Source organism: Sciurus vulgaris, assembly GCF_902686455.1.
Source record: "Sciurus vulgaris genome assembly, chromosome: 13".
NCBI lineage: Eukaryota > Metazoa > Chordata > Mammalia > Rodentia > Sciuridae > Sciurus > Sciurus vulgaris.
The window spans coordinates 85,797,690-85,819,914 of NC_136474.1; the positions used below are offsets into that span (position 1 = coordinate 85,797,690).

The 22,225-nt window shown below is 37.1% G+C and overlaps 1 protein-coding gene across 1 annotated transcript in view; it reads left to right on the top strand.

The window, feature by feature from the left end:
• Positions 1–22,225, top strand: part of PHLPP1 (PH domain and leucine rich repeat protein phosphatase 1) — a 222,367-nt gene that overhangs the window by 64,619 nt on the left and 135,523 nt on the right. The window lies entirely within an intron of this gene.

Genomic DNA, 22,225 nt, shown 5'->3' on the forward strand with positions numbered 1-22,225 from the left:
TGAAGGGCATCTAGGTTGGTTCCACAACCTGGCTATTGTGAACTGAGCTGCTGTAAACATTGATGTGACTGCATCACTGTAATATGCTGATTTTAAGTCCTTTGGGTATAAACTGAGGAGTGGGTTAGCTGGGTCAAAAAATCTGTTTTAATATTTTTATTAATTGGTTCACTTTGTTGATTTTTTCCAAAGTACTCAATTTGATTCTCATAGAAATACATTTTTGCCTTCATATACCAATACTTACAATTAGCATTACATGTTTGGTTTAAACCCACCATTCATCAGGAGAAAGAAATACGCTGGGCGTACCTGTGGAGGAGCCCACAGTTCCCTGAATTCCGCTGGTATCTTTTATCCGAGGATGGAAGTGTGTGTGGTTAATCATGTAGGTTAATTGGAGCTTGGTTAAAAGTATTTTCTCAGTTCAGTCTTTGGATGTTTTCTGCTTTTAGGGGGAGTATATCTAGTTTTATCACACTCAGTGGCATAGTAGTCATCTAGTACATTTCATGCTTGCTTTATGTTATTTGATTTTTTTTTTCAATAATAATGTCAATGAGGAAGTTACACCAGTAGTGTAATCTGTCCAAAGCTGTGGTCTCCTGAATCTCAGTGGAGAGTCCTTTTTTTTTTGTTTGTTTTCTTTAAATCCCTTCCTTTGAATTGGTTGTTATAAACACTGGACTGTATTTCTGAGAAAGGATCCTCTCACATTGCCCAGGTGTTGTGTAGTTTGGCATACTTGTATTTTTCTACACGAACCGGATACCGAGGGTGCAAGAAGCCAAGATATTAAAACAGGAACAGAGATGGTAGCAGCGGGAGGGTGAATTTGCTAGGGACAGCCGGGACCAGGCAGGACCAGAGGGCAACTGTAATCCCACAGTAATTACCAGGCAAGTCTAACATGAAATCAGTCCCTCCTCTTCTCAATTTACATTGAAATTGTGCCTTCTGGCAAAAGGCAAAGGGTTTTTCCTTTTGTATGTTATTTATAACAAAGCTTCATTTTATGTGATTCAAGTGTGCTTTCAAAATGGACAGTTTTTTAAAAAATTTCTAAAATCTAAACCTAGGGGCTATTCATTCCAGTGATATGTGTCACCATAAATTGTAATTGAAACTGGTTACACTTTAAAAAAAATTTTTTTAGATGTTGATAGACCTTTATTTTATTCATTTATTTATATGTGGTGCTAAGAATCGAACCCAGTGCCTCATACATGCTAGGCAAGTGCTACCACTGAGTCACAACCCCAGCCCCTGGTTATATCTTATGTGTTTAAAAATAGCAATCTTGAGCTTAAACTAACCATACCATGTCCTTGGTAAGGAGCAGTTTTGGTTTGAGCTACTGACTGGATGGATAAACCTGGATTCCAAAGAATGCCTCTCCCCACCCATCCCACTTTTTCCCCTTAGTAAATTGCTTTCAGATTTTGAAATGTGGTTTACCCCAGAAAACCAAATGTGGTTATCTGTATATGGAATATAGGGAAGTAGAAACTTCAGAATATCTTGATTACTGCCATCACTGTTTGCCTTGTCTCTTCTCTTGTTGTTCTTAGATACTGTATCTGTTTATGTTCATGAACTGGCCTAAACTTGAGAAAAATCAGAAAGCATTAAAAAAATATTTTTTAGCTGGTTGTGATGGTACATGCCTGCAATCCCAGGAACTCCAGAGTCTGAAGCAAGAGGATTGCAGGTTCAAGGCCAGTCTGGGCAACTTAGGGAGACCCTGTCTGAAAAAATTAGAAGGGTTGGGGCTGTACCTCAGTGGTACTGCACTTTTGGGTTCGATCCTTAGTACTATCCCCCATCCCTGAACAAAAATTAGAGTATTCGAAATTTCATATAGTTGTCTTTCTTCCCATGAACGTATTAAACTGTAATTTTATTACACATTTCTTATACATACATGTAATATATTTGTAATCTTACTTTTATTTTTTTTCAGCAAGAGAACCAGTTCTCCCAGGCCATTCCATCTTGGTTTTAGCAAATAATAGAAGAGTGAAAAAACAGGCTGTAATTTGCCATTCAGGTGACTTGCTTTATTTCCTGTCATTGAAGATGTTGATGTGGCAGGAGAGCCCATAAAACAGAATTAAACAAAGTCACAGTGAGGCTTTGTGTCAAAGCAGTGAACCAGACACGGAGAGAAGCACTGATACCATGTCATAGGAACCTGTGTGGGGGAACAGAACAAGATGAACTGAAAGTCTGAACTACACTGTGTAATTTTTCCCCACTAAACATTAGTGAACATACATGTGACTATGTTGGTTTGCTTTCATGGAAACAAACAATAACAGTACTTTGATATAAGTAGATGGTATATAAGTTGTTCTGAGAGGCATTGCTTGAAAAATCTTTGTGTGTGTGTGTGTGTGTGTGTGTGTGTGTGTGTATAGCTATAGTGATCAAATGATATAGTTGTTTTTGTTTTGGTTCTTTTTGGTACCAGGAATTGAACCCAGTGGTACTTAATCAGTGAGCCACATCCCTAGTCCTTTTTAAAATTTTCTTTAGAGACAGGGTCTCACTGAGTTGCTTTAGGACCTTGCTAAGTTGCTGAGGCTGGTTTTGAACATTCTATCTTCCTGCCTCAGCCTCCCAAGTCGCTGGGATTACAGGTGTGTGCCACCATGCCCAACCTTATGTAGTTTTTGGAAAACCATTCTTCATTAGTCTTCTTATATAGCATAAAAATCTTCTGCACTTCTGATTTCTAGCTGTAGGTACCATCATTTTTTATTACCAAGTCCTGTCCTATCTGGCTTTTGTTTCTTTATGCTGTAAATCCCTGGCAGCCATTTGGTGTATAGCTGTTTAGTTCTGTGGCTGGGAAAGTCTGACTGATGAAGACTGCACTTGAGTCAAGTTTTACATATACACATATGTGCATACATATGCATGGACATATACATAAATATAAGAAAGCTAAACATAAAAACCTTTGATGCTTTTTATAGCAACAACTTTAATGGACCTGATATATAATTTATCGGGGTTGAATTCCTGTTTGTAAGTACTCTTATTTATTGGCTGGCCTAAAAAAAAAATAAGTTCTATGTAAAGATTTTATGAATTCTAAAATAATGAAACAGTAGCTATGAGTAATAGAAAATATAAATTGCAAAAAAAAGAGTCCCTGCCTTCCATAAATTTTGAATAAATTTGGAACAACAAGTCTTTATAAATAAGAAAGTTACATACATCTCATGTGTTTGATGTTTAGATGTCAGGCAGCATTATCAATTGTAAAACACAACCTTAATTTAGGAGATCAGCAAAAAAGACAAACTGTCGAAGTTAAGTATAAAAACTTCATGTATGTCAGAAGTAGGAGTAATAAAGCCAGCCTGGGAACTGGGTAATGTCTGTGGACATTTTTATGAATATTATTTATTATACTCTTGATACCCTTATAATAATGATGACCCAAGACCATTAAAAAAAGGTATTCACTGTTTATTTGATTCTTGTCATGGAAGAACAAGTTATGGAACATTCAAAAATATATTGAGCCAGGTGCAGTGATGCTCACTTGGAATCCCAGCAACTTGGAAGGCTGAGGCAGGAGGATTATGAGTTCAGAGTCAGCCTGAGCAACTTAGTGAGACCCTGTTTCAGAACAAACAAAACAAAAAAATAAAAGGGTTGGGGATATGACTTAGTGGTTAAGCACCCCTGGGTTCAATCCCTAATACCAAAAAAAAAAAAAAAGTATTTTGAAACAAGACATTTCCAAAAGAATAAGTCACAGACTTAAGTGGGATAAGAAAAGGTACACAGTAACTTCTGGGGGTGGTGATCTGTAGTGGGGGAGAAATTGGACATCAAAATTACTTAAGTGATTGTTGCAATAGTTGAATAGGATATGGGGAGCTTAGATCAAGAACCTGAACCTGGATGCATGGGGCAGAGGAGAAAAGGTTTATTTTGGCTCATGGTTTCAGAGGTTCAGTCCATGGTTGGATGGTTCCATAGATTTGGACCTGAGTTGAGATGGAACATTATTATAGAAAAGCGTGGTGGAAGAAAGTACTGGGTTCATGGGAAGCAGAGAGGGGAAGGGGGAAGGGCATGACCTAATCACTTTACCACTCACATTAGCAAAGGAGTATCTAACCATACCATTCCACCCCTCACCCCCAAAAGCTCATGTCAGTTTCACATTGCAAAGTTCACGTAGTTCACCTTGAAGAATCCCATAGTCTTAATAGTTCCAGCATTGCCCCAAAGTCCCAAGTTCAAAAATCTCCTTTGCAACTTAAAGCAAACTCTTGGCTGGGAACCCCTGTAATGATCATTATATCCTATATACAGTGGCACAGAATAAATGTTCATGTTCCAGAGGCGGGGAATAGGGGCATAGAATGAAGGGATGGGGCCAAAACAAGACCAAAACCCAAGTTGGCAAAGAAGCCCTGTAGCTCCATATCTGGCATCATGTGGTGGGCTTGGGCTGCTGCCTCCCTTCGCCTTGCTAGTTGAGGTGCTTGTGGCTTCTCTTAGCCTGGCTTCCACCACAGCCAGTAGCTTTCCTCAGCAGTTAGGCCACATTACCATCTTGGGGGCATTCACTGCAGCGTGGTTTCACCTTTACGACTTTACAGGTCACACTGTCAGGGGCAGCTGCAGGGATTCCAACCCTGCTATTCCTTGCCTGGCCTTCCCGGGCCTTCCTTTAAAATCTCAGTGGAAACCTCCATGAACCCCTAACTTTCGCATTCCTGCCTTGCTCAGAATCAGCACCATATGGACGATGCCAAGGTGCGCACCAGATTGAGCAGTAGCTGGGCCTCCTGGCACCAAGACTGTAATGACCTCTGAATGCCTGGTGGTGAGCATGCTGAAACAACTTCCTAAGTTCCCCTGTGTGAGTGGGGTGCCCCTGTGGTCTCTTCTCAAAGGAATTTTTATTTTTATACAGTTGAGTTTGCAGTGGTTGTCATCTTGCCAATTCCTGAGATGCCTTCAAGGCATTATTTTCCTATTGTCTCTGTGCAAGGTACTTAATTTCTCTTTGGTGGAGGTAATGTCTTCAACAACCACACCTTCCCTTGGCCCAGTTTACATGCCCTTTACTGGTCAAACTGCAAGTTTTAAAATTCTTCTGCTCTGCTTTCTGCTCCTGATTCTCACAGTAAGCCTGACTTAAAGCCTATAGTAATATACATGACACTGCCTGAATGCTGTGCTGCCTTGAGATTTCTTCAGCCAGATTAGTTAGTCCATTCCTTTAAAATCAGCCTCACAGAAGGCCTCAGGACCTGGGAAAAATGTGGATAATTCTTTGCCAGAATGTGATACAAATGACCTCTATTCCAGTTTCCGGTAGCGTCCCCATTCCCCTCATGAGCATTGTCTTTACTGTCTGAAGTCTTACTTATATTCTGGTCTTCTGAGCTCCCACCAGAATCACCCATTAAGCTCTGTTTTCAACATTCAAAGGTTTCTCCTGCATCTTCAAACTCCTCCTGCAAACCAGTTGCAAAGGCTTCTGAAACCACATGGTCAGGTTACTCACATCAGTGACCCACATTTTGTTACCAGTTTCTGTGTTAGTTTTTAATTGCAGTGACCAAAATACCTGACAAAAATAATGTAGAGGAGGAAAAGTTTCTTTTGGCTCATGGATTCGTAGGTTCAGTGCATTGTTGGCTGACTTCTTTGCTCTGGGCCCTAGGTATGGCAGATTATTATGGTGGAAGGGCATGGTGGAGGAGTGCTTCTCTGCTCAAGGCAACCAGGGAGCAAAGGAGGAGAGGGGAAGGGGCTATGAGAAGATGTACCATTTCAGGACATTCCCCAGTGACCCACCTCCCCCTGTCATGCTCACCTGCTATTTAAACTAGGTGGACTGATTAAGTTTCAGCTCTCTTGATCTGTTTACCTCTTACATTAACCCAGGAGCTTTTGGGGGATACCTTATATCCAAATCATAACAGGAAAGAATGGATATAAGACATGCCGGGGATATTCTGCAGGTTGAAGTTATTAACTGGGTATATGTGGCAAAGAGAGACTATTTCAAAGTGACCCCAGGTTTAGGAGCTTTTTGGTCTGGGAGAATGTTGTTTACTACTTTAGAAATGGGACAGGCAGTAGATTTTGCAAGAAGGAAAACTGGCTTTGTTTTAGGGGTGCTAAGTTGAGGAGCTGGCAGGAGATCTGACAGGAGCTTGGACTTATGGACCTGAAGCTCTGAGAGGTTCTTTTCAGCAGTTTCTAAGGCAAGCAGAGACAGACATACTTTCATTGATGCTCTGGGAAGCACTTAGTAATTATTGTTGATTTATAGTTCTTTTGAATTTTGTGGGACTATTGGATTTACTTGAATACAAACTCTATCAGATACCCAGTTTTTTCTTACAAGTGAAGTCAGTAATAAGGCTGTGCACTTGGAGTGATGGGGTGGCGGGTGGGGCAGGGCAGGTCTGCTAACTGATATTACTGGTGAAGCTGCATGCTGCCTCTTGAAATGTGAAAAATCTCAATTCTATTCCCTTATGCTTACTTGACTGTAATTTAAAAAAGTAGAAAAGTATTAATCATTGTAATAAACTCCAAATGCAAAGTTTCAACCATGTTTCTCTTGTGGTTCAGCTTGACTCTTGCTTCTATGTAGGGATGCTTGCTCTCAACTTGAGCTGTGAAGGGAAGTGCAATTTCCTGATTTCAATATGAAAGTTCTTTTGCTATATCATTGAATGTTCTTGCTGTTATTCCATGATCTTTAGACAAATATTCCAAATTTATTAGTTGAGCATTATGAAATATGCTAAGAAAGCAGGATAGTACAGCTTCATGCTGTTGTTCTCTCTGAGGCTGGATTCTACTAGAGGAGTAGGGAACTTCTGAAGTGACTAAAAACATGTCTCCATAGAGACTAATGCTCTTTCCCCCCCTGTACTGGGGATTGCCTTGCTTATGCTAGGCAAATGCTTCGTCACTAAGCTACACCCTCAGCTTCCCCCCCATTAATTTTTTTTTTATTTGAGACAGGGTCTTGATGAGTTGCCCAGACTGGCCTTGAGGCATGAGATCTTCCTGTCTCTGCCTCCTGAGTTGCCATGATTACAGGCATGTCCTACTATACCCAGTTGAAAATAGTACGCTGTCAAAATGGCTAATTAATAATGGCAGAAGGGTTAATATTTTTGTGGTTATTAGGTGGATTTGAGGGAAGCCAATTTTAATTGGTTTGGATCAGAACATTTTTCTGTTTTTATAACTCTAATCATTAACCCAGCTAATTAATGAGCACACTACTTTTCCTGGACTGAGACCTTTTCTTTTTCTGAATAAAGAAATTATAAAAATAACTTCTCTTTTTCCAGTCTGAATATAGTCAACTTGGATTCCTATAACCAAGGAGATTTTGTTAGTTATTATAAATGTAAGCGTATGTTTTTCCAATCAGAAAGATTGAATCACACTCCCCTTTCTGCTACAAACTATCCTGTCCTTATGAGTGCTACAGAAATAGGAGACTAAACTCCAGGGGAGTATATGATACTAAACTTTATTCTAGCCCTTGGATAGTTTCCCATCTCTGAAATGCTGGAGCTAAAGGCATTTTAGAAAAGAGTATTTTCTCAGGCACACTTATTGAATTCTAATATTTATTTTCAGAATCATAGTAAAGATGTAATTTATTATCATATTTGTGTTCTACGGACACTGATGTGAAATGGTTGATTTGCTAATGTCCTTTTAGGATGAATTTTGTTGTTGTTGTTAAGTTTTGTCCCTTTTCCTGGAGAAAAATAATTCTGATTTTGCTACCCCTTTCCTGACTAATTACCACTTGTGCTCTTTTCTTGCTTTCTTCTAATCTATTCCTTACCTCTAATGACTCTATTCTGATAATTTTTGAAATATTTGGTTCCCTAAACCTGGTAGGAACACCCATTAATAAACAAATTTAAAAAAATTGCTTCCCTTTTACTGTCAAACTCTGAATTTGAATTGAAAAAATTTAAAAATAATTCAATAATCCCAGTTTTCCTCTTTTGTCCTTTTTAAAAATAGGGGCTGGGTGCTGTGGCACACATTTGGTAACCCCAGCAACTTGGAAGGTTAAGGCAGGAGAATTACAAATCTGAGGCCAGGTTGGGCCGTTTAATGAGACCCTGACTCCAAAAAAAAAAAAAAAAAAAAAAATAAAAAAAAAAGGAAGTGTGGGTGCAAGCTCAGTGGTAAAACCCCTGGGTTCAATACTTAGAAATGAAAAAAAAAAAAAAGGTATTCTTCCTTATATTGGTGTTTTGTAAGTGACAAAGATAATACTTTGCAATTAGAATAAAATATATGGTGTGAAACAGTGATGAGAGCATAGTTCCATCAGAAAAACTAAAGACTTTTTAACTGAATGCCGTTGCAAGGGGTGCTTATCATGATTGGCAAGTTACCTAGATGTTTGCATAGAAAATCATTTCTGAAAAATTATTCTGGTTCTGGTTCTTCTAACTCTAATGATAAATCTTAAGAACTGCATCTGTACCATCTGCTGCTGATTGACTTTATGTCAGCTTGCCTACTTATTTGAACCATCTCATTCTAACTCCCAGATTCACTTTGCGATAGAACTTGATCTACTGATGAATTGGCATTGGCCATCCCTCCTGATACTGACTGTTCTGCTCTTCCATAAGAACCATAACCTGTATTTGCTAAACGTGAAGCTTCTGTTATGTTAGCATTAATTACAAGTTATTGAATGCTTGCTGTGTATTAGACACTATGCCAGATGCCACAGATACAGAATTTACATTGTAGTGTTATCTGTATTACAGATGAGTACTGATATCTTGCCGAAGTTCACAGGGAGAGGTAGAGTCAGGATGCAAGCACAGGTTTTCCATTTCCAAAGTCTATACTCTTAATTCCCACATTATGTTGGTAGTTCTGTGCTCTACCTGCTGTGTTTGAATATCTCTCAGACTAGGGTCTATTGGCCTGCTATTTGGGTTGTAGTTTTCTTTTTGTCCAATACTACATTAAGCCTATGTCTTGTAAGTATGGTTTCTTGATATTCAGGGAGTTCTTTGTTATTGCTGTTCACATCTAGTGACCTTTGCCATAACTTATTAATTTGCTTTCTTGAAAACTAAGTTTGTTTAATAAAAGTAAATCAGGTCTGGGAATGTAAGTTAGTGGTAAGAGTGCTTGCCTTGCATGCATAACACTCTGAGTTCAATCCCTGGTCCTGAAAAAGAGAAAAAAAGAAATCAGTATTTTTACATGGAGTTACATGATAAGCCTACTTTAAAACTTAATATAAAAAATGTTATATGCATATTATATGTATGTAATATATATACACATATATATGTTCACATATACACACCTGTGTAAACGCACACAATGTATTTAAGCCCCTCCAAGTCCTGCCCCAACCAAGAGAAATGCTAAATCCTTAAGTCCTTCTAGAATGTGGTATACTAGTCTGGAATTTTGAAGATTGAGAGATTGAGTTTTCATTTTATAAGCATTTTTTGGTACAGTGTTTATTACCTTTTTTTTTTTTAACGCTTTAAAGAACTAGGGTTGGTTTTGTTTTTTGTTTCCAGTTCAAACCCACTTATAGGTTTGTTGTTGAAAGAATAAAGAACTCATAGGATCTGTCCTTGTTATTTAAATGTTCAAAGCAAACACTAGGTCTCGTGTTTGCAGTGCTGAGGAGGATTAGTTTCTAGAGAGTGTCAATACTTTCAGTAACTGCCATATTAAAGATGAAGTAGATGGGAAGGGAACAGCACTTCCTTCTTAAAGCAACAGAGTAGGAGTAAAGTGGAGCTGTGGACCTTACACTGTGCAGTCTCCAGCCTCTTCATTATCCAACCAGCTCATTTTGAAATCTGCTTCAGTAGGGCTTTAGAATAAGGATTGTGAAACTTTTAGTTTAAAGAGCTTAATAATAAATGTTGTAGACTTTTTCCAAGTTCATAAAGTTAGGGAGAGGTAGAACCAGAATTGAAGCACAGGTCACAGAGGTCTTTGTTGCATATTCTTATTTTTGTTTTTAAACAAATTTAAAATCTTCTGTCTGTCCTCCAGAAAGTATCAAAGTCCCTTTCCATCTCCTCTTACTCTCAGATTTTGTGGCCTACCTACTCTTTCCTTTCTCATTTTGTTCTCTAATCTGCCTCTTATTGCTCTCTGACCTGAATTATCTCCCAGTTGCTGCTGTGCAAGTATCTTACTAGTTTCTGCTGCGAGGCTCTTGTCTAAATTGTCCTATGAAAGGAATATTCAGAGGGTACAGTTACACTTGTCATCCTTCTGCTCAAGGAGTATCAGTGGCTTTCTAAATTCTTGTTTGACATTGACACTTGTTGTTTTACTTCCCATATACTGAACATTTTTATTAGTTTCCTTTGTGAGCCCTCAATTTATTAAGCAGGTTATAGTTTGTGATCACTTCCTTGACAAATCAAAGATTTGTTAGTCACAATGGATTTTGTGGAAATACATCGTTAAAAGTAAATTTTAAGCTTGTACAATTTAGAGATAATATTCAGAGATTTTAGTAATGGCAAATATCAAGTATCAGTCCTGTGCTTTGCAGACTCATTTACCTGTTTAATCTTCAAACTAATGAGGGAGGTACTATTATTTATACCGTTTTATAGGGAGGAAACTAGAGAGGTGAATAGAGGAAGTAAATGATAGAATAGGCTGGCTTCAAATCCATGCTGTTGAACCATTGTCCTGTGTTGCTTCCATAATGAGTTGATAGGTTAAAGAAAGGACTTTGAACCCAGTGAAGGGAGGAAGGAATCATTCAAACATAGCTTAACCTTCATTCTTTCCCTGCCAAGGTCCTAGGTCTTTTGGTATCTGTTGTTTTGGCAGATAGTTTGTGAACTTGGCTGAACTTTGCAGATGGAAGTATTGAACATTTGAATAGGGAAGAGTGAAGGTATCAGAATAGAAAAGTTCAGTTCCTTTTCTGGAGCCCAACCAGGTAGGTGCCTTTAGATAGAATGTGGTCAGCACTCCATCCATAGGCAAAGACAAGAGGAAAGCATTTGAGCATGATTAGTCATTGTGGAAAATTTGTTAAAACATTAACAAAGCACTGTTTTGGTCAGCCATCTGCTGTAAGATAGAAGGTGAACTTGGTATTTGCCCTTTTTCAGAAAATTGTTGATTAGCGCTTTGTTTATGGATTGCATATTGTCATCTGGATTGTTAATTGCTTGGGAGAGAGATTTCTGTTTTCCATTTCATTTGCAGTCCAAGCCCAAATTGCTGTTTCTTGGAATTCTGTAAATAGGCAGGCTATCAATGAACATTGACCTAGTGAGATACAGATGTCTGATCTTATTAAACAATAATTAACTTTGATCTTAACTCATTTGTTTCAACTAAATCTTCAGATACTTAAGGGTAAGTAAAATGATACAATTCTTAATTCTCAATCTGTTTGGGTAAGAAGAGATTATTCTTTTGTAATGAAAACACTTATTACAGTAAAACATATCTTAAATCTTAACCCATCCATTCACTTCACAATTTTTATTGAGGGTACTGTGTCAGATGTTGAATGACTTCTTTTGTCCCAAGCACTGTTGTAGATGCGCAGGATACATCTATAAGTAAAACAAAGTTCTGTGTCCTCATGAAACTTACTGTAGTGGCAGAAAGAGATAACAGACAATAAACAACACATCAGTAACTTACATAAGTTGATAGGTATTGTGGAAAAAAGAAAAAAAGTAGGGCAGGGGTAAGGAGGTGCCAGGGAATGGTGGAGGGGCAGGTTGCAGTGTTAGAGGGAGTGGTCAGGGCAGGCCTTATTGATGTTTGAGCAGACTTGAAGGAAGTGAGACAATAAGCCAAGAAGCTAATTGTGAAGCTTGTCACCCTCCTCCTGTCAGTATTCTAAAGCTTGTGGTAGGTGGAATTTGAGTCCCTGATTATAGGACATTCAACCATTTCTAAGTATCTCTGTCTTCTACATTAATTATATAGTTTTCTTTTGGTAGGGAAAAATTATGAAGAATCTCAAGGATTAGTGTACCTGAGATGGAGCTCAATTATAATGCAATGGGATGTATATTCATAAAACCGGAGACTATTAGAATGAACACTAATTCATTATGAGGTGTTAGCCTGACCAGTGGGAAGTCATGTAGGACCACTCATGTCTAATTATCTCCTGTTATGTAGCTACTCAGTACATGTCTAGATAATTCTTGGAAAAAATACTGATGCTTTTTCCCAGGCAAACCTGACTTAATTTCTTCCTTTCGCCAGTGTTTCTTAAAGTGGAACATACATCAGAATACCTGAAGGGCTTGTTGAAACACAAGTGACTGGACACCATCCAGCCTGAGTTTATTATTCAGTGTTTAGGGGTGAGGCCCATGAATGCGTGTTTTCTAAGAAGTTCTCATGTGATCCTGAAATACTGGGCCCAGGGTTAAAGCCTCACTACCTGCCATAGAAATTGGCATTATATTTTCCAGATTATTTACCAGGCACTTAACTTGCCCAGGACTTTGAATGTAGGTCTCCATGATTCTGCTAGTCTATTTTTCTCCTGTTGGTGTCTTTCTTAGATTATTGTCTAAGCAAAATACATCATCCTTGCTTCCTTGTATTCCTCAGTCTTACACTGATATATTTTATGTAGCAAAATTTAAACTTTGAGATAGTTCACAGGCATTTTTTGACTCAGAATTCTCCACAGGATTTATTGTCCTGCATTGGTTAAAGTAGATTATATTAAATTGGTAAGAAAAGGAATGACCCTTTGAAGAGTCTTCAGAAATATTTTATATTTATGTTGAAGAGTTGATATCACTATGAGTTTACTTGCTTTGACAAAGACTTGCTTTGACAACTCTAGCAAAAATTATATGCAAAAATGTATCTTTTCTTCTCTCTTTTTCATTGCTCATTTGTTCCTTAGATGCTGCTTTCCAGTCACTTTTTTGAATTCTGAGCTCTCTAGGTGGTTACTCTGTGTAATTGAATCATTGATCAAGTCAGCTTTGATTAAGAATCAAAAAGTTTGGTAATGAGACCTAGTAGCAGGAAAGCAGATGATCTGGGATCTCCCTGTGCATTTACTTGATATCTGTTTAAAGACATATTGATATTTAAAAAACAAAAAAGAACTCAGAAAATTGGCAAATCTTAGTTAAGCAATTAGAATTAAGGTTAACATCCTTCCCAAGCCAAAAATATGTTGGTTGAATTATTAAGTAGCAAAATTGACCTCTTTGAATTTCCCATCCTTTCTCTGGTCTTGAAATAGTCTATAGAATGGAGTTCACAGATAGTGAGGGAGATTTTATAGAAAGAAAGAAAAGCAGTAGTGTCTTTGATAATCACCAATAAGGAGAAAGGGGGAAAACAAATCCAGGGAAGTGGTAAATAGGCGATTGTATGAAATGGGAAAAATAAAATTTTATTTAATATATGTCATTTGGTTATGTCAGTGTGCTTTCATTTATTAACAAGCAGCTATGACTGGGAGGGAAACTTTGAGAACTCCAGATCCAGAGATGATCACAAAATGTCACTGAGATGCCGTGGTATTCCCTATACAGAAAACTCCATCCAGTTCTCTTTAACTTTCCATCCTAAGAGGGACATACCTGTTTAGAAAATTTTCAAGCTATAAGAGCCCTCAGAGTTGCACAGTGGGATACCGCTGTACACTAGTAGGCATGGAGGTCGTGGGTAAGGTGTGTAGCTTGTTAGTGGCACTCTGGAATAGATGGAATGGTTGTCTCATGGTAGGTGGTCTTCCTGCTGTATCCCTCTGTCAGTCACTGATCTCTCTATTCAACTCCTAACCCATTTGTTTTATATGCTGCGTGTTCTGTAGCCATACAGAAGAACCATCATTCATTGGCTTTATCTCATCTTTATTTATATGGAAAATACTGCTGAGAATTTTATTATTTTTATCTTGCCGTTTGTTACAGAACGTATCTTTACTCATTGAAACATTTTCCTCCTTGTGAACAAATACAGCAGTCAGGGTCCCAACAGAAAATAGAAAATACACTTGAATCAGGAGAATTTGAGGAGAGTGTGGGTAGGATGTAAGGTTTAGTACAGTGTTAAGCACCTGAGGTTGGCACTGGACAGCTGTTATCCCAAATTCCAAATGGATGAGTGGAGGGAGAGGTTGAGGTTTATACAACCTGGCAGGAGAGTCTTTATTGAGAACTTTCTCTTGCATTTTCAGAGAACTTCAGAACAGTGACAAAGCCAGTGGGAGACTGAGACTGCCTTCTGGGGAGCATGTCAGGGAATAGATACCTTCTTTTCCCTCTCTTCCACTAGTGACTGAATCCACTGGGAGGAGAACACACTGGAAGCCCTTTACATATTGGGCAGCTCTCAGGGGCAGAGAGGGTGGGGAAAGCAAGGGCTATCAGAATGCTCTTTGTTCATTCTAGTTGTGGATAGTTGTTCTTGTCGGAATGAAAAGCAGCTTTAGACCAGAATGTAAGCCTTCCGTGTTTAGAACAGGCCCCCCCACCCGCTTCTGCAAAACTCTTCTCTGTTCTAGCTGTCTGGAGTTCCTGATTCTCAAGACTCTAATGGGAATTTCTGAGTACTGTTAATACAGTCTACTTGACAAAACCTGCATCTTAGAATTAGTGTTCAAATTCTTGTGCTCTTATGAGTCCTTTTGTGTATTAGTGTTTTACAAAATAAACTTTCTTACATTTACTTGCATGAGTGTAGTATTGAGAATCAAAATTGAGATCATTGTCTATGCATTTCCAGTTATGTCATGGATTTCTCCTGTCATCAAATGTGTTGTATACCTAATCTTGGATGCTTTTGGATTTTTTTATTATCAGATAATGGTACTTGTTTTATTTTTGTAGTGGCCTTTGTCATTGTATATACCTGTTGCTTATTTCATAGCATTCAGTTTAATAAAATATTTACCTGCAATAAAAATTATGCCTCTGTTATGTAATGAAGTAATATGTTTTGACCCTCGAGGGTTAGAATTTATTTGTAATATTTTAAATAGCATTAAATTGCTTGATGTTGAAAGATGCTAGGGGACCCTTATTTTGTTGTATTATGTTTTTCATTTTAAAAAGCAGTGAAAACAATGTCAAAGTTAAGTACAATGCTTATAACTTATTTTCTTGAACTATTTAAGAGTATATTACTGATATGATATCCCTATCATCTCCAAATGCTTTCCTAAAAGTAAGGAAATCCTCCTGTATAACGCTCTGATAATCATGGAAATCAGAAAATTATCTTTCTATTCTGGGATCCAATTTACTTTTCACCAGTTGTCCCAACAATTTTAAAACAGTAAGGTTCAGCCCGAATCATGTGGGATTTAGTTGCCATGCCTCTACAGTCTCCTTTAATCCATTAAAAAAAGTCCTTAGACTTTTCTTTATATTCCTGGCATATTATTTCACAGAATTTCCCACAATTTGGAATTGTCTGAAGTTTCCTCATGATTAAGTTCAGGTTATGCATCTTTGCTGGGAATATCACAGAAGCAATGCTATTAGTTTTTCATTGGATCCTCTTATACAATGTCTATTTGCATCATTACTAATGATGTTCACTTTGATAACTTCATTAAGGTGATGTCTACCCACCTTCTTGTAAAGTTACTTTTTTCTTTGTAGTTATTAAGTATTTTGAGGAAAGTATTTTTAATGTTTCCTGTTTCTTATTGAATATTGTATTCATTCATTTATATTTGCATGGACTCTTGGTTCTTATGTTAAAACTGGTTTATTGAACATACATTTGAAATTTTAAAGTGTCCTTTTTTTCACCCTTTGCTGCCATAATTAGAGCAAATAAATTAAGACTTTAGAGTTTGTATTGCATAAAATGTTATTTATATGGGCCAACTCTATATGGTTTTAGTAGTTTGATAACCGAATAGCAAGTATAGTCTTAGTCATGTTTAAAACTCAATCTAGGGTTATTAGTATTAGGTAGCATTGTATAGTGCTACAATATACAGTGGTGGCCTCAACTTGTCTGCCTCTAGAGTAATCACGTGTAGTGTATACAAACTGAGCCATAACTTCTTTCGCTATATGTAGTTAAAATTATTCTCAAGAGGAAAGTGAAAGTAAAGGTGGCTGAAGAATGGGACATTTTCCTCAGAAGAACATATAAAAAGGAGAAGGATCTTTATTGTAAAAGACGCCCTAACTTTGGTCCTTAACTTGGTTTTAATTACTTGGTTTGGTATTTAAAGAGTTTCTCTAATCTGATTATGATCCTAATAATAACTGTGCTAGAGTCTTATTTTCTAGAGTGTCTTGTAGGCATTGGATACTAAGTTGACTTCTTTGGCTACTTGAATTCTTAGCATGATTTAGTAGTGAGTTTTTGTAAACTCTACCTCAAAGAACTTATGAGTAAGGATCTTTTGTCACTGCTGATAGTAGGAGCACAAGGGGAAATCAGCTGAAATTTAATTTTATAAAATCCTTTTATTGTCTACTTTCATTTAACCAGAAGTTTCCCTTATTGATATCTGTACAAATTAGGTTGGGAGTTGAATTAATTTCTTATATAATTATCCAGTGCAATTAATTCTTAATTGTAGCTTTGCCGAGGTAACATGTTTGGAGCGAAAAAGATGCATTACGTGGACAATTGTTTTTTTTTTTTTTTTTTTTTTCTGTGGTGCTGGGGATTGAACCCAGGGCCTTGTGCTTATGAGGCAAGCACTCTACCAACTGAGCTATACCCCCAGCCCCGGACAATTGTTTTTATGTGATAATTTCTCTACCAAAATTATTAATTCATTTAGACAAGTTAGACAAACTTGCTAAAAAGCAATTATTGGGCTGGGGAGATAGCTCAGTTGGTAGAGCTGCTTGCCTCGCAAGCACAAAGCCCTGGGTTCAATCCCCAGCACCACCCAAAAAAAAAAAAAAAAAAGGCAATTATAAAGTACTTGGACAGTTCAGTTGGGAGCAGCTACTTCACCAAGTGTGCTAATGTTTATTGTTTAAAAATGCTGTCCAGGGTGTCCAGACTCAGCTGCCTTGTTCAGTCTGTGTTGTAAAATTGTTGTTTTAAGCCTCAAGGATTATTTTTTAGTTAATTTTTCTCAATTAGTAAAGAAAAAAAAAAAAAGGTACTACAGTCGTGATCATATTTACTAAGTCTAAGAGCTTGGTAAATTCCAAAATATTCACATAAGTTTTATATCCATATTTTAGAACTTGTCAATGCTATACCCGTTAAAGTAAATTATTGCTAATTTTGCTTATTATAACATATAGATGGTCAAAGTACTTCTCTAGGCTTGCTCAGGTTTCTTTAGTCATAATAAAAAGGTCACTTTATTGAGTACTTTCTGTGGTGTCTGACATTGTTTTATGTGCTTTACCAGTGTTTCATATAATCCTCACAACAACCTTCTGGTTTGATATAATCTTCATTTTATAGCTAAGGAAGTTGAGTCACAGAGAAGTTCACGTGTGTTCATCATTTATTCAGTAACTGTTGAGTTTATACTATGCAAAAGACATTGTGGTAGTGATAAAAACATTACAACAAATAAAAAATTCTACTGTTAAGAGTAACTGCCCTTAGAGTTCTTAAGGAACTTGCCCGAAATAGCCCAGCCTCTGCCAGGATAGGGCTGGGTTTGGACAGTCTGTGACTCAAAGCTCATGCTCTTCACACTTCCATTTGTTCTTATCTCTATAATGCCTCCTTTTTCTTTCTAAATATTTGGTATTTACCTTCTGTCTCTTCAGCATTTTAACATTACTTACCTACTACTTGTTTTTCTCTTAGAATCCATTGAGAGCATCACTTCTGGTATCCAGGAACGTGACTGGCTTTGTGTTGTTTTGGTTTCTGTCCAGTACCATTTATATTTGTACTTCATCTTTCCTCCTCCCCTTATTACCTTTCTTCTTTTTCTTATCAACTTTCCCCCTTCTTTCTCCTGATGACCTTCCTTCAGGTGGTCAGTGTGTGTGTGTGCTAGCATCTAGAGGCAGAGAAGGGCTGGGTTACCCTTCTTAACCCGTTGATCAGCTTTCTGTCACTGTGACAAAATACTTCAGAAAAACAACTTAAAGGTTTATTTTGACTCATGGCTCCAGTCCATGATCAGCTGACTCCAGTGCTTTTATGCATGTGGTGAGGCAGAAACATGAAGGTGAAGCGACTTGGTGGAGGAAAGCTGCTCACCTCATCACAGGCCAGGAGGAAGAGGAGGAGGAGGAGGAGGAGGAGGAGAGAGAGACAGACAGACAGACAGACAGACAGACAGACACATATGCTAGGGACAGAATAAACCCATTAAAGACATGCCCCAGTGACCTACTTCCCCCAGTTAGGCTCCACCTCCTAACACACTGCCTCTCAACTACACCATCAGTAGGGGGCCAAGTCCTTAACACATCGATTTTTGGGGACATTTAAGATCCAAACCATAACAACTGGTTATGGGAAGAGAGGCCCAGAGAAAAAAAAGAAAGGTTAACTCACCAGTGGTTAGAGAAAATACTGTGTGCCCAGATCTGGGGAACAGCATGTCTGCTGGGGCTGTGTCTGAGCAGCAGTAGAACAGGGGAGCAACCCAGGGAGTAAATGAGGGAACCCCGAGTGTTCTTGGAGCAGGGGAGGGAAATTGGGGAAGCGGGTAGATTTGATTCCATGTTAGGGAAAGAGCAAAGTGGAGCCTGAGCACACTGGGATTAACCTGTTCCCGTATGGAATACATTTGATGACTGAAACTGTTCTGAGTATCATGGGTATAGTATTGGTGGCTCTAGAACACCATATGGCTAACTAAAGTAGGATATATAGAGAGCTTGCTAGGCTTCGACTACAAAATGCAGCTGAATCAAAGTAACTTCATTTCTGATCTCCTAACTGGGGCTAAGTATCTTAGGTAAAAATAAATAACAATAGGTTGAATTGGAAGTAATTTGGTCTCTTTCTATAATTGTCATTTGAAAAATGCATAGATACATGTTTTTATTCACTTTCTACTGTGTGCCAGGCACAGATAATGGATAAATGGATTAAAAAATGCCCTCTGCAGGAGGCTGAAATTTAGTTGGGTGGACAGATAACTACTTGGAAAGTCTTTCAAGACCTGTAAACAGTGTTGGAAACTTCTAATTATGCCTTCTGGGTTGGGGAGTCCAGTCTGTCAGAATTCAAATGGAAAACTCAGTTGGAGTTCAGAGAAGCTATTTCAGGCAGGTGAGTAGCAGGATTGAAAAAGACAAGGCTAGTATGGGAAAAGTTTACCAACCCAGCACTGAGAAGAAGCTCAGTCAGGGTTGTATATTAAAGTGAGTGGCTAAAGATGAATTTTAAGACTAGGCAGGTGAATGGAGAGTGCTACTGTGATTTAATTATCTTATAATTTTGTTTTTATTTACTTTATGCCTTGAAGTCTCTCAAGTAAATCAGATTTAGAAGTAATCTCAAAATGTTTAGTTTTGGAAGACTGTTGTCACCAGAAGGCATAAGTCTTAAGGGTTCATATTAGTCTTAACACTTTGCATAATGAAAATTTTAATAAAAAAATTGGTCCAGCATTACTTTTTAAAATTAGGTTACTTTAAAAAAAAAAAAAAACACCCAAGTCTTATTAGAATATAACATGCATTCAGAAAGGTACACAAGTCATAATCATGAATGACTGCCGTAGAGCACAAGAGGTAGGATACTATCAGCATCTGGAATTCTCAGGTGCTGCTCCTCTGGAATAACCACTCTTCTGATTCTACCATTGTAGGTTAGTTCTGTTTGTTTGGGGCTTTATATAAGCAGAACTATATCATGTGTATTCTTTTTTGTGTTTAACATCTCTTTTTTAAGATTTATGAAATCCATCCATTTTCACATGCAGGAGTTCGTTGTTTTGTGATACTGAATAATTATTCCACAGTTTACACTACTACTGCTTATGTAAAGTTGTGTTGGTTCCAGGTTGTCCCCCCCCCCCCATTACAAATACTGTGATCATAAACATTCTTGTACATCATTTAGTGCGTGTTCATATATATTTTTTGTTAGGTAAATCTCTAGGAATGGAATGGATGAGTCTGGTGTTACTGGTCTTAGGTTCAGCCATTCTAGATGGTGTATAGAGTGAGCTTACTGTGATCTTAAGTTGTGTTTCCCCGTAACACTTTTTATTGGCGCTGTAGATATCGCTGTGTCGTGTAAGGTCACAGGGGACAGTGCTTTGTTTTTTTAGTGGGTTGCCTTTTAAGAAAATAATTTGTAAGGGTCCTTCTTATATATTCTGGATTTTAGTCCTTTGCTAGTTATATATGTTGCAGATTTTGGTTGGTTGGTTTGTTCTGTGCCATCTTTTGATGGTAGACATTCTTAGTTTTAATGTAATCTAATGTAACTCTTTCCCTTAATGGTTATTCCTTTTTGTGTCACTTTTAAGAATTTGTTGCATGTGTTAAGGTCATGAAAATATTCTCCTGTGTTGATGTTTGGATATGGTTTGAGGTCAAGATCTATCCCCTCCCCCCATAGATAGCCACTGGGTTTTTTAAAAAGTAGTTTCAAATCATAGGATATAATATATTTCAAATATATTTTTATCTAATTCAGTCTCATGTAAATACTTTTTTTCTTTGTATAAAGGTATGAATACTTCTGAATGACTTAAAATACCGTCTTTCAGTAGAAATAATGGTTCTGTTTCTCTTACTATATTCTGAACTGCATATAAACTTTTCTGCTTTACTATGGACTTTTCTTTAACTATCTATAGAGAAAAGAAAAAACAAACAAAAAACTTGAACAGGGATTTTATATAGTGCCTTTGAGGAGTTCTCTGAGGAGTTCTGTCTTTATGTGGACCACAAGAAATAGCTTCTCACTGTGAGGTCATTGGGTGTGTTTATACATATATAGAAGAATGGAGAATTGATAGGTAAAAATTTACTCAAGTCTGTTAGGAAAACCAGTAATTTATATTACCTTACTTCTATTTCTTCTATTAGACTGATTTCTTATAGTGATTCCCAAAAGAATTTTATTTACAGATTTGGAAGGAAAGGAAACCTTTTATGTCATTTTTTTCCTAGTATTTATTCTTTATGTTTATATCCAGATTTTCCCATTTTTCTGCAAAGGTGTAAGGCATAGAAGTGGTTGTAGCTGTGGAGGTGAAGGGACAAGTACTACACTTTCAGGGAAACTTGTGGTTGGTTAGTTGATGCTTTTTGCTGTTGTTGTTTTGGCTGTTGTTATTGGTCCTAAGATTTTGAGAAAACCTTTTCTGAATTATAGATAAAACTTCCAAGACAAATATTTTGTCAGAAAATTAAAAAGACAGTAAAGATTTTGTGGTATATTGTGGGTACACTACTTATTGTTGGCATATCTAAATGTTGTTTGCATTATTGAAGTTATATCTTTGAGGATTAGCTTGATAGCTGTTTTGAAATTCTTACTTTTCTATTTATCTAAGCAGAGCTTTGTTCTCAGATCTTAGTATGAGATTATATTCTTCAACTCTTAAGCTGTTAAATACTGTTTTGTTTTTCCCTATAAATTTGTTTGGGATTATATGAGTTGAAGTGTTGTCCATAGGAGATAAAACGGGATCAGAACTATTTGAGGAAACTTCAAGAAATAAGAACCCTGAGATGAATGTTTAGTTTATCATAATTAGTTTAAATTAATGTTACTCCAAAGTTGTCACTTTTCACTTAAGCTCCTTTTTTTCAATGAACAAAATTTCCCTTGCTGTCTTTCATAATGCACTTTTCTGGTTTAGTGTAAATGAATGTACTAAGAGGTTTTCTTTCTTTCTAGTTAATAGTCTTTAGGGACTATTGCAGTATGTAATCATAAGATGTTTATTTATCATACAAAAAGGAAATTCTTCTTTATTACATAGTTACTGTAAGAGCTAGTGATGGTGAAGTGGCATCCTTATCATGATCAGTATTAGTTTGTCTAGTAAGTTATATTTTCTGTTCATTGTATATATTCTAAAACTCAAAGACATAAAGTTAGGGGAATACTCTAAAGTTTTTAATAAATTTCATTTGTGTGTACTGAGTATTTGTTCTAAGGCTTATGATTTCTGTAGCTTTTAAGCATAAGAAATAGATTTTAATAATCATAGTTTCATGCATATTTTTGATCACTATAATAAATATAATTTTTTTAATTAAAAATCATACATTTACATAGGGCAATGTTGTTTGATTCATTG